The following is a 7,116-nucleotide window of genomic DNA, read 5'->3' on the forward strand; positions in this document are numbered from 1 at the left end:
ACAGGCAGGGAACCGAGGTTCAGGGTTGCCTTCCCAAGCTTATGTAGGGTGTGCTCTGGGGTCTGGTGGAGACAGTTGCCAAGGCTCCCCTCCCTGCTGCCCTCTGGAGCCTCTCTACTTCCCAGCTCATCCCTCTGCCAGTTATCCCCCCAATCCTCCCCACACTCTTAGCCCCTCCCTGACCCGTTCTCTTGGTCAGGGTAACTAGAGGCCTAAGCCCGAGTAAGGTGAGCTAAGAGGGACCTCTTGGGTTGGGACCCTGCTTGGAGTGGTGGCCAGGAGGTCACTGTTCACCTAAAATGGGATTTTAATCTGTTTGCAACTTTTTTTTTTTAGTAGAAAATGGTTTTTTAAAAAATCTTTTTAAAATTGAGATACAGTTGGGCTTCCGTGGTGGCGCAGTGGTTGAGAGTCCGCCTGCCAATGCAGGGGACACGGGTTGGAGCCCTGGTCCAGGAAGATCCCACGTGCCGCGGAGCAACTAGGCCCGTGAGCCATGGCCGCTGAGCCTGCGCGTCTGGAGCCTGTGCTCCGCAACGAGAGGCTGCGATAGTGAGAGGCCCGTGCACTGCGATGAAGAGTGGCCCTGGCTTCCCGCAACTAGAGAAAGCCCTCGCACAGAAACGAAGACCCAACACAGCCAAAAAAATATAAATAAATAATTTTTAAAAAATTGAGATATAGTTGATGTACAATATTAAGTTACAGGTGTCCAACATAGTGATTCACAGTTTTTAAAGCTTATACTCCTTTTATAGTTGTTTTAAAATATTGGCTATATTCCCTGTGTTGTACAATATATCCTTGTAGCTTATTTATTTTATACACAGTAGTTTGTACCTCTTAATCCCTTACCCCTATCTTGCCCCTTCCCCATTCTCTCTTCCCACTGGTAACTACTAGTTTGTTCTCTATATCTCTGAGTCTGTTTCCTTTTTGTTATATTCACTAGTTTGTTTTAATTTTTAGATTACACATATAAGTGATATCATATAGAATTTGTCCTTATCTGTCTGACTTATTTCACTTAGCATAATACCCTCCAAGTCCATCCATGTGGTTGCAAAGGGCAGAATTTAATTTTTCTTATGGCTGAGTAATATTCCATCATATATATACACCACATCTTCTTTACCCATTCATCTGGTGATTCCATATCTTGGCAATCGTAAATAATGCTGCTATGAACATTAGGGTGCATGTATTTTTTTTTTTTTTTGATATGTAACCAGGAGTGGAATTGCTGGGTCATATGGTAGTTGTATTTTTAGTTTTTTGAGACACTTCCTTACCATTTTGCACAGTGGCTGCACCAATTTACATTCCCACCCACAGGGTTACGAGGGGTCCCTTTTTTTTTCTTAATACATGTTACATTTTATTTTATTTAATTTATTAATTTTTTTGGCTGCATTGGGTCTTAGTTGCGGCGCAGGGGCTCTTCGTTGCAGCACGCGGGCTTTTCTGTAGTTGTGGTGCATGGGCTTAGTTGCTCTGCGGCACGTGGGATCTTAGTTCCCTGACCAGGGATTGAACCCGTGTCCCCTGCTTTGGAAGGCGGATTCTTAACCACTGGACCACCAGGGAAGTCCCCTTCTTTTTTATTTTAATTAATTAATTAATTAATTTTTAATTTTTTGGCCACGCCAAGTGGCTTGTGGGATCCTAGTTCCCCAGGCCCTCAACAGTGAAAGTGCGGAGTCCTAACCACTGGACTGCCAGGGAATTCCCTGAGGGTTCCCTTCTTTCTACATCCACCAACATTTGTTACTTGTGGTCTTTTCTTTTTAATGGACCAGTTACTTAATTAGGCTCTTTTTTTTTTTTTTTTGGCGGTACGCGGGCCTCTCACTGCTGTGGCCTCTCTGGTTGCGGAGCACAGGCTCCGGACGCGCAGGCTCAGCGGCCATGGCTCACGGGCCCAGCCGCTCCACAGCATGTGGGATCTTCCCAGACTGGGGCACGAACCCGTGTCCCCTGCATCGGCAGGCGGACTCTCAACCACTGCGCCACCAGGGAAGCCCCAGTACCACCATTCTTGTCACCACCAGCTTTTTTTGCGACAGTAGCAAGAACCGTCACCTTCTTTTTCTTTTCAACCTTGGATTTAGCTGCTGAATACTTCCTCTGGTACAAGGTCTTTTGGGAATACATAGCCGATTGGCAATATCTGCCAATTCCTCTCATCAGGACAGTGTTTTGGCTGCAGTGGGGCTTCCCCTTCTTAACCTTCTTAAGCTTTTTAACTTTGCCACCAGCATCAGCCTTCTTGGCTTCAGGTTTTTTCTCCTTAGTATCTGGCTTCTCAGCTCTTTTATCTGCCATCTTGCAAGATGGGAAAGAGCTACTTGTGGTCTTTTTGATGATAGCCATTCTGACAGGTGTGAAGTGATATCTCATTGTGGTTTTTTTGTTTTTGTTTTTGTTTTTGTTTTGTTTTGCGGTACGTGGATCTCTCACTGTTGTGGCCTCTCCGGTTGCGGAGCACAGGCTCCGGACGCGCAGGCTCAGCGGCCATGGCTCACGGGCCCAGCCGCTCCGCAGCATGTGGGATCTCCCTGGACCAAGGCACGAGCCCATGTCCCCTGCATCGGCAGGCAGACTCTCAACCACTGCGCCACCAGGGAAGCCCTCATTGTGGTTTTAATTTGCACTTCTCTGATGATTAATGATGTTTAGTATCTTTTCATGTGCCTGTTGGCCATCTGTATGTCTTCCCTGGAAAAGTGTCTATTTGGGTCTTCTGCCCATTTTTAAAATCAGATTGTTCGTTTTTTTGATGTTGAGTTGTATGAGCTGTTTACATATTTTGGATATTGACTCCTTATTGATCATATCATTAGCAAATAGTTTCTCCAATTCAGCTGGTTGTCTTTCTGTTTTATTGATAGTTTCCTTTGCTGTGCAAAAGCTTTGAAGTCTAACTAGGTCCCATGTGTTTATTTTTGCTTTTATTTCCTTTGCTTTAGAAGACAGATCCAAGAAAATATTGCTATGATTTATGTAAAATAGTGTTCTGTCTATGTTTTCCTCTAGGAGTTTCATGACCTCCAGTCTTTTATTTAAAAAAATTTTTTAATAGCTTTGTTTTATTTATTTATTTATTTTTTGGCTGTGTTGGATCTTCTGTGGCTGTGCACGGGCTTTCTCTAGTTGCTGAGGGCTTCTCACTGCGGTGGCTTCTCTTGTTGCGGAACATAGGCTCCAGGCGCACGGGCTTCAGTAGTTGTGGCGCATGGGCTTAGCTGCTCTGCGGCATGTAGGATCTTCCCAGACCAGGGCTCGAACCCGTGTCCCCTGCATTGGCAGGCAGATTCTTAAGCACTGTGCCACCAGGGAAGCCCCTCCAGTCTTACATTTAGGTCTGTAATCCATTTTGAGCTTTTTTTTTTTTGGCTGCATCGGGTCTTAGTTGCAGCACGAGGGATCTTTGTTGAGGCACGCGGGATCTTTCATTGCGGTGTGCGGGCTTCTCTCTAGCTGTGTTGTGGGGGCTCCAGAGCACGTGAGCTCTGTAGTTTGCAGCACGTGGGCTTAGTTGCCCCTCAGCATGTGGGATCTTAGTTCCCTGACCAGGGATTGAACCCATGTCCCCTGCATTAGAGGGCAGATTCTTTACCACTGGACCACCAGGGAAGTCCCAATTTTGGGTTTATTTTTGTATATGGTATGAGAAAATGTTCTAATTTCATTCTTTTTTAATTTTTATTTTTTTAAATAGATTTATTTATATATTTTTGGCTGCATTGGGTCTTCATTGCTGCACGCGGGCTTTTCTCTAGTTGCGGCGAGCAGGAGCCACTCTTTGTTGTGGTGCGCGGGCTTCTCATTGTGGTGGCTCCTCTTGTTGCGGAGCACAGGCTCTAGGTGCACGGGCTCAGTAGTTGTGGCACATAGGCTTAGCTGCTCTGCAGCATGTGGGATCTTCCTGGACCAGGGCTCGAACCCATGTCCCCTGCATTGGCAGACATATTCTCAACCACTGTGCCACAAGCGAAGCCCTAATTTCATTCATTTCATTCATTTACATGTAGCTGTCCAGTTCATTCATTTCATTCATTTCATTTCATTCATTCATTCATTTACATGTAGCTGTCCAGTTTTCCCAGCAGTACTTATTGAAGAGATTGTCCTTTCTCCATTGTATATTCTTGCCTTCTTTGTCATAAATTAATTGACCATAAGCATGTGGGTTTATTTCTGGGCTCTCTATTCTGTTCCATTGATCTATGTGTCTGTTTTTATGCCAATACCATGCTGTTTTGATTATTGTAGCTTTGTAGTAGTTCACAACATTTTCTGATTCTGGTTTTGGGTGGTGATTTAGAAAGAGGGTCTCCCCAAATTCTCTGCCAAAGACTCATCTTCCCTAAGTTTAGTTCTTACCTTATTGGTCTTAGCAGGAAGCAGGGGAGAAAACTCAAAGCATTTGCCAGAAGAGGGTTTAATGAAGGAACTATTTACAGAGGCGTTGGCAGGAATGGTGAAGCACCCTGGGGCTCACAACAGTGGGATAGAGTCACTAGCCCCAGGGCCTGAAGGGGCAAGGGAGGGAGCCTTGTTAAGGAACCTGGCAGGAGTCGTGCCCTGGGGTTGCAGGCCACCCAACGGGAGCTGTGCCTTTCAGTGGGGGAACATAGTAACTGTCAAAATCACAGTATTATAAATATCCTGATCTCACTCTCCTCCTTCCCTCTGATCTCCTGGCAATGTCTCCTACTGGCCAAACTTTACCTGAAACCGTAAGGCAAGGGGGCCCAGGTGAGACTGTCGGTGGTAGTCAGCCCCAGGACACAGGGCAGGGCAGAGAAGCACAGAGAATGAAGGGTAGGCAAAGAGTAGCCAGCCCAGAGGCTTCTCCTCTCTTCGTGGACTCGGCTTTGTGGAGGGGCTGAGAGACAGAGTGGCTGTGCTTGTCTCTCCAAGCAGTCTGTGCCTGACGCCGGAATGCCCTTTCTCCTCTTCCAGGCCCACGTTACTTCGTCCGTGAGGTTGTCCCCAGTCCTGGAGTTAATCTCTCCCATTCTTGGCTTCCTTGGTTCTCAGTGCCTAGCCCATCACTCAGCTCAGTGATTTAGCATTATTCTCTGCAGGGGTTTGTCGCCCCAGGGGACAGTTCTAGCATCCTCTACACTGTGAGCTCTTTGCAGGCAGGGCCCTGGGCCAAAGAAGGCCATTTGCTCTGACACAGGACCCAGCGCAGGCCAAGTGCCCATGTTTGCCAAGTGAACGGAGTCCTGTGGCCTCACCCACCTCCCTCTGCCTTGGCGTACACAGCCTGGGCACATGTGTATGTCTGTTTCCCTGAGTACAAAGGGGTTCCTTGGTGACGAGTGACCCAGGCCAGGCACACAGCAGGCATCAAATGTTGCCTGAATTGGCCTAGGGAGGACCATCCTCCTTTCCTTCATTCATTCAACAACTTTTTGAGATCCTACTATATGCCAGGCCCTGTGCTGGGCCCTGGGGACACAGAAGTGAACAAGACACACAAAGTCCCTGCCTTCATGGGGTTTCCATTCTAGTGGGGGAAGCAGAAAAGGAAGGAATGGAAAATGTACAATATTATTAAAGATTGCAGTAAGTGCTGTACAGAAAATAAACAAGATGATGAGACAAACAGTAAAAGGATGGATATTTATGTGGGAGAGGAGCACGTCAGGGAAGGTCTTTCTGAGGAGATCACATGTAAGCTGAGACCTGAAGAAGAGAGGACATGAAGAGCTGGAAGGGTGTTCTAGGGAGAGGGAACAGCAAAAACAAAGGACCGGAGGTGCTTCTGGGACCCTGGGGGATTCAGTGTTTCAGCCTAAAGAAGGGCTTAGGGGGAGTTTAAGAGCGGTTAAGGAATCAGTCTTGGGGGCGGCCCAGGGCCAGGTCCTGGGCTGAGGGTTGGAGGGGAAGGGACAGCCCTTCTTAATGCCACCCTTGCTGCCTGTTGCCTAGCACCACAGCAAATAGTGCTGCTGGCAGGCCCTGCCCTTGCTCCCTTGGCTCCCCTCTGACTGGCAGTGGCTGTCAAAGGACCAGCCCCGGAGGCTTTGCCAACCTCCTCCCCTGGGATATTTTAGAGGTAAGTCAGAAAATGACCAGCAGCCTCCAAAACTCGACTTTTTCTCGTGCATACCTTACAAGGGTATATTTGGCTGCCCTGGGTGTTAATCTCCCACCCCCTTGCACTACACAGAGAGATATAAATATACGCCAAAGGCAGCACACTCAGAAACTTGGATTAAGGACGACATACTCAGGCCCCAGTGACACACAGAAGACACTCCACACAGCTGCTTATGAGCCCTCCCTCCCACACACTTCAGTCCCCAGTCTCCTGTAACTACACAATCATGCACACAACTATACACACGCCCCACAACACAGTCACAACAGCCGGCCACACAGACACTCCACCACCAGCACAATCACCACACACACAATCACTCCCCCATGATTATACAGTCACATATCCGTGTGGGGTACATCCACACGGACAGGTACTCCATGGTCATCACAGAGTCACACGTTGACACACCATCACACAGCCTCCCCCTCCACAGAGCACACACACAACCACGTGGTGTTCACACAGCTGGCAGTGGGCACACAGATCACAACGCACAGCCCACAAGCGTTCTGCACGGCCGCCCCCCCGCCCCCCCGACCACCCCTTTACTCAAGGCCTCTCTGATTAAACACATCCAGCCCCTCTGCTGGTTACAGTGAACAGCATTCTTCTGCGATTGAGTCAAAGACCTCCCCAGACAGAGGGGCTAAGTGGAAAAAAGGCATCAGAAGGGAGAGTGCCCGAGGCCCAGGTCTGGGAAGGGGCCTGGCAGCTCCTCGCTTAGGGAGACAGCCTTCAGTGTTGAGTTTGATCCTGACACTGGTGGCCTAAGGACTTGGGGGAGGGGGCACGCCTTGGAGGGGCAGAAGCAGGGCGGGTGGGGGGTGACAGGTGGAGCAAGCGGAGAGACCCCTGGAAACCTCGCAGCGTGAGGGCGGAAAGCGGTGTTAAATATGGACTGAACCTTAGAGGCTTAAACCCTCCCACGCAGTCCTCCCACCGCCCTTCCCCAGGCTCCGGACTGTCCCCAAACGTACGGGGTGTAGTGTTACCCC

This window comes from Orcinus orca, chromosome 1 (genome assembly GCF_937001465.1).
Source record: "Orcinus orca chromosome 1, mOrcOrc1.1, whole genome shotgun sequence".
In the NCBI taxonomy this organism is placed as follows: Eukaryota; Metazoa; Chordata; class Mammalia; order Artiodactyla; family Delphinidae; genus Orcinus; species Orcinus orca.